This window comes from Anomaloglossus baeobatrachus, assembly GCF_048569485.1.
Source record: "Anomaloglossus baeobatrachus isolate aAnoBae1 chromosome 1 unlocalized genomic scaffold, aAnoBae1.hap1 SUPER_1_unloc_5, whole genome shotgun sequence".
Classification (NCBI taxonomy): Eukaryota; Metazoa; Chordata; class Amphibia; order Anura; family Aromobatidae; genus Anomaloglossus; species Anomaloglossus baeobatrachus.
In genome coordinates this window covers 1694697-1711830 of record NW_027441778.1, presented here as the reverse complement: position 1 = coordinate 1711830, position 17134 = coordinate 1694697, and the positions used below count along the sequence as shown (strand labels likewise).

The 17134-nt window shown below is 39.8% G+C and overlaps 1 protein-coding gene across 4 annotated transcripts in view; it reads left to right on the top strand.

The window, feature by feature from the left end:
- Positions 1-17134, top strand: part of CRLF1 (cytokine receptor like factor 1) — a 269795-nt gene that overhangs the window by 251606 nt on the left and 1055 nt on the right. The window lies entirely within an intron of this gene.

Here is a 17134-nt window from a genome sequence, read left to right as displayed (position 1 = left end):
TGGGTGCAGATGGAATGCATAAACTAGGAGGATGGTAAAATGCCACTTCTTTTTATTAGTTGTATACCTTTGGAGAATTAGTAGTTTAGATACCAAATTGAATTTATTTCAGGGAACCAGTTACCATAAAGGGAAAACTATATAGTGGCATTCTAACAATAAATGTTTTAAAAGAAAAATATATTAGCTTCAGTTCGATGCTATTAGAAGCCACTATGGACAAGCCCATGTATATTCACTTTTTCGTTGGATCGTCAGACTGTATTGGCCGAGACTCATACCTCAGTTATAAATATACATAGCTGTTAAAACCTGAAGCAATGGAATAGAAAAACGCACATTTGATAGCACGTACATATTTTTGCATGTATCATTTCAGTCACAGACAGAGGCTTAACAATTTCAGGTGGCAGCACAAAGCTGAAAGGGAACCTGTCACAAGGTTTTTTGCTACCCCTACAGTGAGGGGCATGATGTATGGAAAGGGACCCTAAGGCTAGGTTCACACACTGCGTTTTTTTGACGCTGCGTTTTTGTGCGTTTTTGCGGCAAAAAACGCACAAAAACGCACCCGCGTCAAAAAAACGCTGCGTTTTGCTGCGTTTTTGCTCACTGCATCTTTATGCGTTTTTTATCAGTGAACAAAAAAAAAGGTCTGATGTCATTTCCTTCTTCAATATGTTCTTCATTCTCCACTAGTGTATGCAGGAGAGCGGACAGCTGCAGAACTACAAGGCTCAGCATACTCCATCCAATAGTGTATGCAGGAGAGCAGACAGCAGCTGCAGAACTACAAGGCTCAGCATGCTCCATCCAGGACTGTATGCTGGAGGGAGAGTCAGGGGGACCGGACCTACAAGGCTCAGCATCCTCCATCCAATAGTGTATGCAGGAGAGAAGACAGCAGCTGTCAAATTACAAGGCTCAGCATCCTCCATCCACTAGTGTATGCAGGAGAGCAGACAGCAGCTATCGAACTACAAGGCTCAGCATCCTCCTTCCAGGACTGTATGCAGGATTTCTTTGCCCCCCCAAACAAAAAAAATGACGTGGGCTTCGCCATATTTTTGTATGATAGCCAGGTACAGCAGGCAGGTACGGGCTGCCCCCAACCCCCAGCTGCCTATTTGTACCCGGCTGGGAACCAAAAATATAGAGAAGCCCTTTTTTTTTAATTATTTCATGAATTTCATGAAATATTAAAAAAAAAAAATGACGTGAGCTTCACCTGGTTTTTGTGTCCAGCCGGGTACAACTAGGCAGCTGGGGATTGGAATACACAGTGCAGGGTGCCCATGCTTTCTGGGCACCCCCGTTGCGAATTGCAGTCCGCAGCCACCCCAGAAAATGGCGCTTTCATAGAAGCGCCACCTTCTGGCGCTGTATCCAACTCTTCCAGCTGCCCTGATGCCGGGTGGCTTGCTGGGTAATAATGGGTTAGGGCTAGCTGTATATTATCAGCTGGCCCTAAGCCCGAAATTCATGGTGTCATGCCAATATTAGGCATGGCCACCATGAATTTCTAGTAAAGATAAAAAAAAACACAACACACAGAAAAATATTTTTATTAGAAATAAAACACAACACAATTAGTGACTCCATCTTTATTGAAATAAAGCACCCCCCTCCGCAGTAATCCTGGTTCAAGGGTCCCGTGCCGTCCAATCCGGATCCAATATCATCTGATCGATTTGCTGGAAGGCAAAGCGATCAGATGATGTGTCAGGTTGAAGGGCCTGAATCACATCACACATCACCTGATTGTATAAAAGCCGTTTATACAATCAGATGATGCATCGGTGTAAAAAAAAAAAAAAGAAAATAAAAAAAATACTCACTTACCGGCAGCTCCTGGAGCGGAGTCTGATCCCGTCCGATCGCTGCAGGAGATGGCGGTAATCAGGGATGAAGTCTCCTGACGCATCTGCTGATAGGTTAAACCGGCCGGGCGCTAGCGTCAGCTCGAGACTTACGATCAGCTGACGCGTCAGGTGACTGCATCAGGTGATCCATCGCCAGGTTCTGCATCCTGCAGGCATACGTACCTGGGGAGACTGCACACACCCGTAGCGGCGGTACCGGGAGGAGATGGGAGTGGGCTTGGCACCGGGACCCTGCAGACAGGTGAGTATGACATTTTTTTTTTTTTTCTACTGTTCACTTTTGATTTCGCAGCCGCTTCCACCTCCTGCCCAGACATGGCGCCGCACGGCAGCATACATGCACAGGACGGGAGGTGGAAGCGGCGGTGACGGTCCCGGGAGGTTTCACACTTCTGTGTTTACTGACAGAAGGAATCCTCTTCCTGTACATGTCACTTTACTACACACCTCCTGCATTTATTGCTGAGTTTTTGGTCTTAGAAACGCACCAAAACACACCTATTTGCGTTTCTCATTGCGTCTTTCAACATCCCATTGCACTCAATGGATGAAAAGCGCAGTGAAAAACGCGGGAATAATTGACATGCTGCGTTTTTGTGACACCACAAAAACGCAGCTGAAAAAAAAACGCTGTGTGCAGACAGCAAAAATGAAAACTCATAGACTTTGCTGGGGAAGCAAACTCATGCAGTTTTCTGAGCAAAAACGCACCCGAAAACTGCGCAAAAACGCAGCGAAAAACGCACTGTGTGAACTCACCCTAATACTCTGCTTGCTGTAATTTTGATAAAATCACTGTTTTATGTGCTGCAAACTCTCTGAATTCCCTACATCACTGATTGACTGGTTTCTATGTACACTGTGCATAGGCAGAAACATGCCAATCAATGCTGAGACATGATTATACAGAGCTCATGAATATGAAGGGCTACATAGTAGCAGGGTTACTACTCCTCTAATGATGATCTCCAGTTGATAAAACAGTGATTCTATAATATCTACAGCAAGTAGCTTAGTAATGAGCAAATTGCTTGAATAAGGGTATCTTCCCTTTTATCATGTTGCCTTCAGATTAGATGGCAAATACCTGGTGATGTATTCCCTTAAACATTTCCATTTTTGTTACTCATATATTTACATGCTTCACACATCTTCTTTAATCTATGATACAAACAAGTATTATTGCAGCCGCTTTTCCCAGTTCCCCCGCTAGGCAAGCTTTGGATTCTTTCAGTAATCTCCCTTTGGATAAGGTCCTCACAAAGGGACTCGTTTATACTTCAGTGGACCTCTAAACTCTCCTAGATGAACAATTTCAGCTTGCTAATAGCATCCTCTCACACATCAGTTTATTTATTTTACTCACAGCATTAATTTTGCATAGACATAATCATGACTCTGTCTTCTTTACGGAGAGCTAAGATGTCTCCAGTACTTTCTTTTCATTATTTCCCAATAACAGTTTCTGCCTGCAATTCACGACACATGTATGAGTTTCTCTTTTTTTATATCCAGCTCTTGCAGTACTACACGAACGTGCTATAACTATTCTCCTGTCTTAACTATTACTATCTGAATTGTAACTAAACCTTTTTATAAAGTAAACCATTTATTGTTTTCTGGAAATGTCTGCATAATCAATTAAAGTAATGTCTAAAGCGACAAGTCTGCAGTCGTTCTGTGTTACTCTGTGACTACAGATTTGTAAATCCTCACATCGCGTGCATTGTACGCTGTGAGGATTCGCTGGTGTCAGAGCCAGGAACAGTGGTCACGTTTCTGCGAGTATGCAACATGAATCCAACTAGACTGTGTCTGGCCAGAAGTATTCATATTCCTTATTTACAGCCATCGGAGAATTCTCACAGCACCCAGGCATGCGATGTGAGGATTCACAATTCTGCAGTTACATAGAGTGACCGCAGATTTTTGGATGTAGACTAGGCTATAAAGATTCGTTTTCACCAATTTCAGATTCGGTACAAGCCTTGGCCGGTTCGTTCGGGCTCAGCTTACCAAATACTTTGCTCAGAAGTCAGCAATATTCAGTAAGTGTTTGTTTCCAGAAAACCTACTCCTGGCTCCATTACAGCCATGTCAAGTATTAGCATGGCTGTGATTAACCAGGTAAAGGAAGCAAAAGGGTTAAAGAACAACATACCAAGTTTCCTCGTGGCTGTAACTTTCAGAGCGGCTGATTATCCCTCATCCATATTCACTACTTTCACCACCCACCAGTGTCTTCGATTTGCTGCAGTCAGAGCCTGCCTCCAGACAGCATGTGATTGGTTGAAATCACAGACCCTGTCTACGCGTCTATAACATGGTATAAAATAAATAAAGAAAATTTGCTTGGGTCCCCCATCTATTGATTCCAACACAGAAAAGTCCATGGCTACAGGCTACAGCCCCCAGGTGTGTTTATCTCGGCAGTGTATCTAAATAGAAGGAACCACGTGCATTTTTTTCTTCAATTTAAATAGATTATTTAAAAATACATCATGCAGTCCCCCCAATTTTCATACCCAGCCAAGATAAAGCCTGACAGCTGGGGGCTGGTATTCCCAGGCTCGGGAGACCCATGCTTATTTGGTCCCCCGAGCCTAAAACTAGCAGCCTACAGCCACTCTGGATTGCCCATCCATTAAATGTGACAGTCCCGGAACTTTACCAAGCTCTTCCTGATTTCCCTGGTATGGTGGAAATTGGGGTAATAAGGGATTAATGTCAGCTCACAGCTGCCACTAAGCCTTAGATTAGTAATGGGAGATGTCTATGAGACCACCCATTACTAATCTGTAAGTGAAAAGAAATAAACAAAAATCAAAAAATCCTTTATTTAAAATAAAATACAAATTTGGTGCTGAAATGTCTGCACCAGATTTAATCACCAAATTTGCACCTCCTAGAGGAAAACTGCACAAAATAGTGTCAGAACCATTTTTGTATATTTTTTTGCCAAGAGATGTAGATTTGGTGCTAAAAATTTTTATACCATATTCCTGCACCCAATGTACACTTCCTGGCAAAAAATTGCATCATACTGCATGCTGTAGTGATATGTTTTTTTTGCCAGGAGGTGTAGATTGGGTGCAGGAATATGGTATAGAAATTTTAGTACCAAATCTGCATCTCTTGGCAAACAACCCTAGAGTTGTCTGACAGGAGATGCAAGTCTTTGAACTCAGTAAGAGTTCATTGAGGTCCCCTGAGGTTAGGTTACCTGCGGTCACAGGTGGAGGACTGTGGGAACCTCCAGCTGTCACTGCAACTAACCTGACTGATGTCAACGCTGATCGGTGGGGCTCAGTCTCTGCCTGAAGTTACAGGGGGCAGTCATATTCTATGGCCACTCAAGGTGCCTTCAGATGGAGCAGAGCTTAAATTATTGTGGAACCTCGTGTGGATTATGTAGGACCTGGGTCTTTTGGGGTTAATAAAGTGGAAAAAAGGTTGGTCTTTTGTATTTTATTTAAACTAAAGGATTTTTTCGGTGTTTGTGTTTATTTCATTTCACTTACAGATTAGTAATGGTTTTTTTTATAGGCGCCTCCAATTACTAATCCAGGCCTTAGTGGCAGCTGTAAGCTGCGATTAATTACTTATTACCTCCATTGCCACCGCATCAGGGCAATTGGGAAGAGCTGGGAAAAGTTTCTGGATTTTCACATCAAATGTCTTCGGCAATCCTGAGCAGCTGCAGGCTGCTATTTTTAGGCTGGGGGCCTCAATAAGCATAGGTCTCCCCAGCCTGAGAATACCAGCCCCCAGCTGTCAGGCTTTATTATGGCAGGGTATATAAATTGGGGGGGACCGCATGCCGGTTTTTATAATTGTTTATTTAAATAGTTAAAAAGAAAAGCTGCATGTGGTTCCTCATTTTGATAAACAGCCAAGATAAGTGCATGGCTAGGGGCTGCAGCCTGTAGCTGTGGCCTTTATCTGTGCTGGTAACAATAGATGGGGGTACCCTATTCAATTTTCTTTCTTTATTTTACACTATGTTATAATAGACCCGCAGACAAGATCTGCGATTCCAAGCAATCTCAGATGCTGTCTGTGGGTGGGGTCTGACTGCAGCTAATCAGAAATGCTGGTGGGTGGGGAAAGCAGTGAATATGTATGAGGGATAATGAGCGGCCACATAAGTACAGCCACAGGAGCCGTTACAGCCGCGCCGGAGACTCGGTAGATATGTCCTGCTACATTTTCTTTATTTACAGCACCCTACACCATTTTACAACACATAAGTTTGCCCTCCCATTGAATTTAATGGGCTTGGTATGGAATTCATTGGCTTCAATGGGCTTTGATGAACACCAGGAGACTCGGTGAAGATTGGTGAACGGTTCGCTCATCTTTACTAAACTGACCCTTTAACTTTCTTCTCTCTGGAGTGAATATTAATGGCCAATCATGCCTGTTAAATTGTCCCACACAGTAACTACAGTATTTACAATCTGTACAAGGGAAATGACCTTCTTCATGCATATTTACAGTGCATGTTATATTTACATTAACCAAAACACATGCATTTTTCAGGCGGTTCTTGTGTAGTCTTCTATTACCTTACCCTGGAGGGTCATTGAAGACCACATAGGTAAAAGAAAAAAGGTTTGGTACTGTGTTAGCCAGTTGAAAAAAGATTGATTGCTCTCAGTGAGAGAAAATGTTGTTTCTCCCACTGAAAGCAATCAATCTGAAGACCACATTACATACTTGTGGTCTATGGTTACAGTATATTTCATTTTGAGCTAAATTTTAAGAATAGCTCTCATCATCTTCACGATCAACCATCAATGACAGCTTTATTTTTAAATACTCTGCTGTTTTGGCTGTGACTTAGTCATTATTCCTCTGACAATAATGTAAACAAGTTATAAATAAAATTTTTATCCAATCTCACTGAGCTAAAGCTATTTTGTGAAGAAGAATGGGCAAAATTTTTATCCTCCAGATGTGGAAAGCTGGTAGAACCATACCTCAAAAAAAGACGTCCAGCAGTAATTGCAGCTAGAGAGGAGCGAATCCACTGAATTTTGGTTCAGCGAGTTCAGACGGACTTTAGATAAAATTTGATTTGTGACCCGGACTTGCCTTGATCCCCAATGGAAGTCACTAACTGGGAAATGTGGTTCTCTGCCAGATGCAGACAGCTATAAACAGATCATGTTCGGGGTCAAATGGGTGAGGTTTTTCCATATTTTATTGTTTTTGGTACACACTACATCCGATCATGCTGTTGTTACCCCCATTGCCAGCCATTCAAACACTGCAAGTGGCTTGCACTGAGCTGAGTACTGAGCGTACCTGAGTATAGTGATGCTCGCTCGAGGAGTTTGCATATATGAAGCACGCAAACTCCGAACTTAAACACTGATTTTTACGTAAAGGCCATGTTCGTTAAGAACATCAAACCTCAGGTTTGCTCATCTGTAATTGCAGTTAACGATGGTCTTACAAAGTATTGATTCAGGGGGATGAATAAAATACAAATGCACGTCATAATTTTCAGAGTAATATTATTAAGATATTTCGTAAACCAGGTATCATTTCCTTTATAATTCACAAATACTTGCTACTTTGTGCTGGTTTATCATGTACAATCACAATAAAATACACTAAATGTTAACGGGTTTGAATAATTTTTTAAGGCACTGTAGAAAAAAAAATTAAACAATCACAGGTTCAAGTGCCCTAAGGTGACGAATACATACAGTGAAATTATAAAAAACGTATTAAAAAATTTGAAAAAAAAAACCTTTAGAAGGGCAAATCACCCATCTCTTCGTCCATTAAAAATAAAGATCGTTAAATAATTACCAAAAATATATACCGTACGTGTTTTCTTGTGTCCCGACAAGTCTGATCTATAAAAATATGAAAATAATTAACCTGATTGGTAAAGACCAAGAAACTAGAACAAACAAACAAAGAAGTTATGGCTCTTGGAAAATGGAGAGGAAATAATAAAAACAAAAAAACAAAAACAAAAAAAGAAAAGAGGGGTAAATTATTATCAATTTCATGTAAGTGATGTGTTTAGTACACTCACAATGGTAGAAAAGAGAGGCTGCACAATGTGTTAAATCTTACATTTGAATTTTACATAAACATTGATCAATTTTGCATGGACATTTATGATAATGGCGCAAAGTATACAAAATTCGTAAAGAAAACACAATAAATGTCCTCCACACTTTTTCCGAGCCCATAAAGTTTAAATTGTATAATCCAGAGATATTATAACCTGTGGTTCATAGTTTCCATTCTAAGTTAAACTCTTTTTATCAAATTTCGTATATGGTACAGATCAAATGTGCAGTAATATATCCAGGACATAATCCCCTAAAATTCATCATAAGGTTTTAAACCAAATACATATATGTTTAACGGAACTTTAGAAATGAATAGTAAAAGAATACATTTCTACAAGTCTTGCAGAATTTCTGTACCGAACATAAAGTTGATTTCCTAGAAAATGTAGAATTTTCCCGCTAAGGAATTACTGAGGGGAGGAGCTTAAACAATGGGTGGAGTTAGAAAGGTTTTTTTGGCTTTTGTGATACCAGGATGTTTTTCTCATTTGGAGTTGTAATATGAGACAAAAAAAGATTAGGTGACAAGTTGAGAATAAGGGAGGTAGTGTTGAGATATATATGCCTTTTCTGTGTTCAGTGGTCCTTAAAAACAGCAGAATTTTGTATATATTTCTAATGATCATTGTCCTGAAGTAAGACGTGGTCACAGACTGGAACATTCTTTCCAATTCAATAGACTCATAGGACGACTGACGCCATTTGTCTTATCCAACAATTAAAAAACGTTTGCTCCATTTGCATTGCTAATTGAGATATCATGAAGCTTTTAGAGTGGGAATTTGTTAGCTAGGGAAGTCGCAGTAAAATTTATCAGTCAATAGGGAGAAAGCACTGGAGGAGTTTGACGAAGGGATGCCAGGAATGGAAATCACAGCTGGTTCAGATTGGCTCATTTACACCTTCCTAGAAAAATAACAGAGAGCTATTGAGCCGAGACAGGAAATCATGTTCTTAAATAATATAACAAGCTTCTTTAAAGTTGTGTACTAGTGATGGTATAATTGGACTCTTTAATTAATCAGATTAACCCTCTCAAAAAGTAAGCCTGCCCTGGTAGTACACAATGGTGGTAGAAGGTGAGGTTACATTGGCAATTCTTGGGTAGTACAGTAGGTAAACCACACAGTGGTAGTGGGGGGAGGTTACATCGGCAATTATTGGGTAGTACAGTAGGTAAACCACACAGTTGTAGTAGGGGGGAGGTTACATCAGCAATTCTTGGGTAGTACAGTAGGTAAACCACACAGTGGTAGTGGGGGGAGGTTACATCGGCAATTCTGGGGTAGTACAGTAGGTAAACCACACAGTTGTAGTAGGGGGGGACGTTATATCGGCAATTCTTGGGTAGTACTGTAGGTAAACCAAACAGTGGTAATTGGGGTGAGGTTACATCTAAATTCTTGGGTAGCACAGTGGGTAAACCAAACAGTGGTAGTAGGGGGGAGGTTACATCAGCAATTCCTGGGTAGTACTGTAGGTAAACCACACAGTTGTAGTAGGGGGGAGGTTACATCGGCAATTCTTAGGTAGTACTGTAGGTAAATCAAATAACTCACATTTGGTTAACTTTGCAGAAATACATTTGCATTTAGTTATTAGAAGTAGAAATGTTATTCTGATGAAACAAGAGACAAAATTACTGTTATTACCTGTTTTTTCATTAATTTTTAGACTGGTGTCATACAGAGCATTCAGCCTGTGTGCAGCACTCGAGTGAGACGCATCTGCTGAAAAGTCTCTTCTTGCATGTCATTACAGAAATTAAAGGTTTTCCTATTGATAATTGCTGCATAGTTTTGTAGATTCCGAGTGGCAATTTTTACTAAGCAATTTGTTTTTAAAGATATTGCGATATGTTAACCCAGGCTTCTGTGAAAAAATATGGACACTGTAATCTGCTTGTTTTTTCCTTTTTGGTTGTTTGCAATCAGTGGGACAACATATTCATAAAAGAGGTTGAGGATGATATCAATTACCATCTGTAATGACATTTCCATTCAAGCCAGTAAGGCAATGGACAAAGAGATTCATGCAAAATTAAATTTTATTGAGTACTTTTTAAAAAAAAAAAAAAAACAAACAATTAAAAAACAGAAATTCCTGTGAGGGGCCCCATATAGCAGGTATAAATGTAAGAACAATTGATATATAACACTCCTATTATTGTTGATGCATAATGTACACTATGCTAATGGCCCAAAATTGATGATACAATATCAAAAACACTATATAAATGTATATAAATAATCAATAACAGCAATATGAAAAGGTATCAATATATAATGCATGTGTTTAGATAACAAGACAAACTAAATAGATATTGCACTGTAAAGATAGTATATACATACTGTATATTGCACTATAAAGATATGAATAATTCACATTCCCAGGCAAATAATAAAGTGCATAGATCTAAATGATATTTGTCATATGTATATGGCATTACAGTGATATTGAATATTGCACTGCAATAAAGACAAAAAGTTATTGTCTATTACAGACAAAAAGGCATAAATCCAAACTAAGTAAATAGTCCCATATACAAATTAGCTACAGGGCAATCAACTAGTTTATATAAGTCCTCTAAAGTATGTGTCTATAGCAGGACCATTTGTTATAGTCAATAGGGGAACAATACACAAAATTTGTTTTCCTTTGGAATTAATGTAAATAGCAATCATACCGTAATGATACCTATCAATGCAAGGAGCTCCACCCCAACGGCCGTTTTGTACCTAACTTCTTCCAGGGGGCCAATTATTATCTGTAACCTGTTGTTTTAATCAATCAACTGATTGACTTCAGTGTAAAATAAGACTATGTGAAGTAATTTCAGGTACAGCTATTGGAATCTAAAAATTCTGCAGTAAATTAAAGGCAACCAGCCACCAGATTTCTAACCTATAAACTAGAGACAGTGCCATAATGGCGCTAGGATGCTGATTAAAATAATACCTTTACTTGTAAAATCCAAGGCTTGATTGCAGAATAATCCTCATTCAAACCTTCAGAAATGTTGTAATTGGTGCAGGACTTTGTGAGTCGGGTCCTCTGTAAAGACTCCTCCTCCTGCTTTGCCTCCTTTTTTCCATATAAATTTTGTTGCTATTACCAATGTTGGCGGCTTGTGTGCATTGCTATTGTATGTTGTCAACAATAAAATGGCTCTGGAATCAGCGCATGCGTGCACTGCGATCTCCGGCGCCATTTTATTGAAGACACTGTGGAAACTAATATGATCGACAGTGCATGCACAGATTAAATTGTTTTATTTTTAATTAGTGCACGTGCCACCACTCATAGTCGTCTTAATGTTCCTAGGTTCAAAGGCATACAAAATCATATGTTCTATGAGCTACTGTATTATAGCTAAGCACTATTTATCAGACATATACAATTGTACAGACTAACATTTTTTATGCATCACAAATTATATTTGCCATGTTTTTACGCCAGCCCCGGCCAGTTCCACCAATTTGGGTACAGCCTGGTAGGGTGGGGCATGGTGAAGCATACCAGGTCAACAAACTCATCAAGTGATGTTAGACTATATAAATCAGCCCCTGGCAGTTGTAAGAAATATCTAATTTATTAAGAAGCATATACCTCTTCATGGATCAGGTGCCTTCATTAAGACTTGCGTACAAAAGGATAATCTTAAAAAATAGTGGCCATGATCTACAAAAAAATAATTTCAGATGTAGACAGGGGTATACATATCAATGGTGCAGCTGCACAGGGGCCCAAGAGATAAGGGGCTCACTATCACCTCCAAGTCAGTAAGCAGCTTCTCTCATAGACAGAACTATGATACTCCATTTACTGTTCTTGCACGGGGGCCCTTTGTTATTGGTGTCTGCCACTGGATGCAGCAATCAGCATCATGATACCTGCTGTGCTACCTTAGTATGTGCGCACTGCAGCTGCTATCATTCACTTTGAATGAGCTGCATGGTATGTGACCGCCCCAGCGGAATGCTTAGATAAGTAATCCAAATATATTGTGAGATACTAATGCAAAAGTTTGGTTACTAAACTACAGTACTTGAAACTGACTACATTTTTGGAAGAAAATAGCTTTATACTTTTTAAAGAGGTTGTTTCATATTGTACGCTTCCTGCTTGCAAGAAAGTGGTGCACTTCTGATGATTGAAATGTGGACTAGTGGCATGGATGTGCTACTGGCCCAAACTGTGCACTCTCTGATGCAGGAAGCAGAAACATCTTTGCCTCTGTAGAGTTGGAGGGCCATAGGACACTGAAAATCAATTGATCTGGTTATCTAGACAGCTTTGGAGCAGGCATTACAAACTCTATAGAAAAGAGCTGGTAGACACTGGGCTGCTTGCCTAGGGGAACAGCCACTAGATTATAGTGGCAATTGGTAACCAAAGCAAGAAAGAGTAAACAATAAAAGTAAAACTCCCTTTGTTCTTGAGAAAGGTAGAGATTTTATAGCAAGGTTGCATGCTTTTACAAACATTTAGATTGTTAGACATTTAATATGAGACATCTTTATTAAAGGGAATTTGTCACCAGATTTTTGCCAAATATTCTGAAAGCAGCAAGATGTAGAGACAGAGACCTTGATTCCAGTGATGTAACTTACTGGAGTTCTTACTGTAGTTTTGATAAAATTAGTTTTATCAGTATCAGAATCATTAGAGGCTTAGTAAACTCGCACCCAGGTAGTCCTCCATATTCTTGAGCTATGCACAACCCAACCCCCACCACTGATTGACAGCTTTCTATGTATACTGCACATGGGCAGAAAGCTGCCATTCAAGGGTAAGGCCGGTGTTATACAGAGCTTGGCCTTTAGATAACTGCTAGATCTGCAGCAGAGAAAAAAGTGATTTTATCAAAATGACAGCAAACAGCTCAGTAAGTGACACATTGCTGGAGTCAGAGTCTCAGTCTCTACATTATACTGCTCTCAGATGGGGGAGTAAAAACCTGGTGATAGATTCCCTTTAACCCCTTAACGACCGCGGGCCGTAAAATTACGTCCTAAATGACATAATCTTACTGCCCGCGGTCCTCCGGCGGCAGCATGCCGCGATCGGCACACATCTCAGCTGATTTTCACAGCTGAGATGTGTGCCTGCTAGGCACGAGCAGAATCGTTATCTGCTCGTGCCGATTAACCCCTTATATGGCGCTGTCAATACATGACAGCGCCATTATAAGCGCAATCGCGGTAAAGTTTTTACTTACCGCCGAAACCGGAAGTCACGTGACGCGATCACGTGACTCCCGATAGTTGTCATGGTAGTACAGGGTCATGTGATGACTCCTGTACTACACATGAATTGGTTTCACTTTCGCTGTGCCCGGGGCACAGCAAAAGAGAAAGACAGCGTATCTGCTGTTTACAGCCTTCCAGCTGTGATCAGCAGATACTGCAGAGCGATCGGAATGCTGATCGCAATAGCCCCCTAGGGGGACTAGTAAAATAAAAAAAAAAAGTAAAAAAATAAGTTTTAAAAAATTAAAAAAAAACAAAAAAACCTAAAAGTTCAAATCACCCCCCATTCGCCCCATTGAAAATTAAAGGGTTAAAAAAATAAAAAATATACACACATTTGGTATCGCCGCGTTCAAAAACGCCCGATCTATCAAAATATAAAATCAATTAATCTGATCAGTAAACGGCGTAGCGGCAAAAAAATTCCAAACGCCAAAACGACGTTTTTTTGTCGCCACAACTTTTGCGCAAAATGCAATAAGAGGCGATCAAAACGTAGCATCTGCGCAAAAATGGTACCGTTAAAAACGTCAGCTCGAGACGCAAAAAATAAGCCGTCATTGAGCCTAAGATCCCGAAAAATGAGAACGCTACGGGTCACGGAATATGGCGTAAAACGTGCGCCCCTTTTTTCGGACAAACTTCCGATTTTTTTTTAACCCCTTATATAAAAGTAAACCTATACATGTTTGGTGTCTACGAACTCGCACTGACCTGAGGCATCACACCCACACATCAGTTTTACCATATAGTGAACACAGTGAATAAAATATCTCAAAAACCATAGTGCTATCGCACTTTTTTTGCAATTTTTCAGCATTTGGAATTTTTTTGCCATTTTCTAGTACACAATATGGTAAAACTGATGGTTTCATTTAAAAGTACAGCTCGTTCCGCAAAAAATGAGCCCTCACATGACCATATTGACTGAAAAATAAAAAAGTTACGTCTCTCAGAAAAAGAATGGCGAAAAAAAAAACGGAAAGCGAAAAATCGGCCGGTCGTGAAAGGGTTAAGGTAATGAATATATTACCGTGTGATAAGTGGAGTCCATAACTAATGTAAAATAAAATGTATTTTTTTCATTGATATTGTCATGCTATAGCCATTTCTAACTTTCCTATCAACTCTTCCTCATAATATTTATGATCATTGCATGATATTTCGCATAAATGTCACACCTCCAGCTATGCCTAAGATAAGGAAATGGTTTTAACACAATGGTAAATGAGCACCAGAAGATGGGGTTGTCATTTGCTAATTTTTGTTAGGATTTTTCATCACCTTATGATTGTTAGGGACCAGTTACTACAAACAAGTTTGTGACCGGGAGCATGACTTTATAGGAGAAATGCCAAAGTGTACTTTTCCCCTTTATTCTCGGGAGCAGCAATTATACCAGATGACAGACTCACACAGAGCATTATGTTATGGGATCTCCCGGGGATATAACATTAAAGTAATGGAATACCACTTAAAACTGACAAACATTTATGAGTTACAAGAAACACTTCAAAACTGATGACCTATTTCCGATATTTGGTATATGTTCATGCAAAAAACATTAAAATATTTTTATTATTATCATTATTATTTTCTCCAAGTTCCATTTTTAGCTCACAAAAAATACTGACCAAAAGGGTCTTCTAATTTTATGTAAATAAAATGTATTCAACATAAAATGGAAACTGTCCAACTTTCTTATATACTTTGTGTTTCAGTTTCCTTCCACCTGAAAAATCCTAATGCAGTCATTTAATAGAAACATTATTCAGATAACGTTCATCTGACGCACGTTTCTTGTAATAATCAGCTAAAATTGATCAGCAAAAATATATTTTGCAAATGTGTAGACATTGAGAGATATTAGAAAGTTGCAGAATGTCCCATTATACACTGAATGAGATTTACATATAACGAAGAAAATCTGGCTGAGAAAAGTAGGAAATTTACCAATATTCTCCAGCATTTGGTATTGCAATTAATGTCTAGACAAATATATGGATATCTAAATTAAGTACATGTAAAATCTATAATTTATACCATCCTTATAAAAAAAAGTAGGGAGAAAGTTGATTATGTCCTCTAAGAGTACAGGGTGCTCTACACGCTGCGACATCGCTAGTGATCTCGCTAGCGATGTAACACGCCAGATCGCACATACGATTTTGCCATGATCGCTCATAGGTTGTGTTTTCTGCGGCGGTCACATGAGGGATCTCGGCAAATCTTATCTGCGATCTGGCGTGTCAGATCGTTAACTAGATCGCTAGCTATGTCGCAGCATGTAAAGCCCCCTTAAGACCCACCCAGTAGCAACTTCATTCAGCTGAAAGACCAAGTTTTCCTGTTAGGCTGAGCACACACGGCAAGTAAAACAGAGCGAGTGAAATGCAATAAAAGAATCGCATTCCACCCAGACCCACGTTACTTTATGGGGCCGCTCCCATCGCCTCATATCGGACCGAGAAAACAATTGCCGCATGCTGCGGGTGGAATCCAATTCATTTTCTCTCGCACCCGTACAAGTCTATGGGTGGGAGAGAAACATCACAGTGCACTTGGATTACACTGGTGTAATGTGAGTGCAGTGCGAGAATTGCATCAGCTGGTAATGGAGGAAATAGGGAGATTACTCCCTCCCTCTCCTCTGCATCGCCTGCCCTGTCCTCTGCAGCTGTGCTGCATTTGCAGGATCACATCACAGTGGCTTGACAGTCTCATGACACTCAGTTTACTTTACAAAAGAGCGGGAGCCGAGTGTCATGAGATTTAATGATCTTGTGGCCCCAGCCGAATACCTCAGTACTGTCACAAACTTGTGCCCGCATTTCCCTTATGCGTGGGTATGGGCCAAGGCTGTACTTAGCTGTCGCACTGTTGGGCTAGAGTTGACGAAATGTCAATTCACCAATATTTTCCTGGGAAATTCGATTTGCAGCAAACATATTCTTTGGGAATTGAATGTCATTATTTTGCTCTGAGGTCTGCAGTAATTCTACACCATAAAAAACATAATATATAGAAAAAATAACAAGTAATACTCATCTCACTACTTGCTTCTGCTGCTCACTGTCCTTTATACGGTCCTAGACTCCTCTACTTACCACTGAAACCTCAGGCATCTTGACGCTATGTCAGGACTTTCATGCGCTAGTAGACCTGGGACGTCCCTGCACATACACCAAGAAGTCCCAGGCTTAGTCACAGCTGAAAGTTTGAATGTTTGAATCATAAGGTTGTGACTCACATTGCGAACTCATGACATCATGACACCATGAGCTTCTAATGTGTATGCACATAGGCTTCTAAGGCCTAATTATGACTGGAAGCCCAGCCTAGTGGGAAGATTCCCAGGGTTATAGTGCATGGAAGTAATAAGAAGAGGCACCAAGGATCATACACAGGATAGTGTGAAGTGGAGGTGGCTGAAGAGGTGAATGGTGATTATGGTATTATTGTTATTATTTTATCCTCTTTCCTGCCATTTTGCAGAATGTGCCTGGAGTGAATGGCAAAAAAAATCTGCATACTTGAAAATACAGTAAAATTCTAGAAGATAAAAATTTCGCTCTAATATGTCCATCTCTATGTGGGACCTTTAATATTTCTAAAAATCTACTTTAAACACTTGAAATTTAGAAGGTTCATGTAAATGACTAATCACAATTAATATTCTTTATATAATTTGTTCATAAAATAGAAGTATTAGATTGTGCCCTTATATAGTTTAATAATGGAGCTATCTTGTTATTACCCTATACTAACAGATATAAAGCACTGGTTTCCCTGATTATTTAAAGGACATCTGTCTGCAGGATTTTGCTATGTAATCTGACAGAGCCTTGAAGAAGGGACAGAAATCCTAAATGCAGTGATGTGTCACTTATCTTACTGGGTG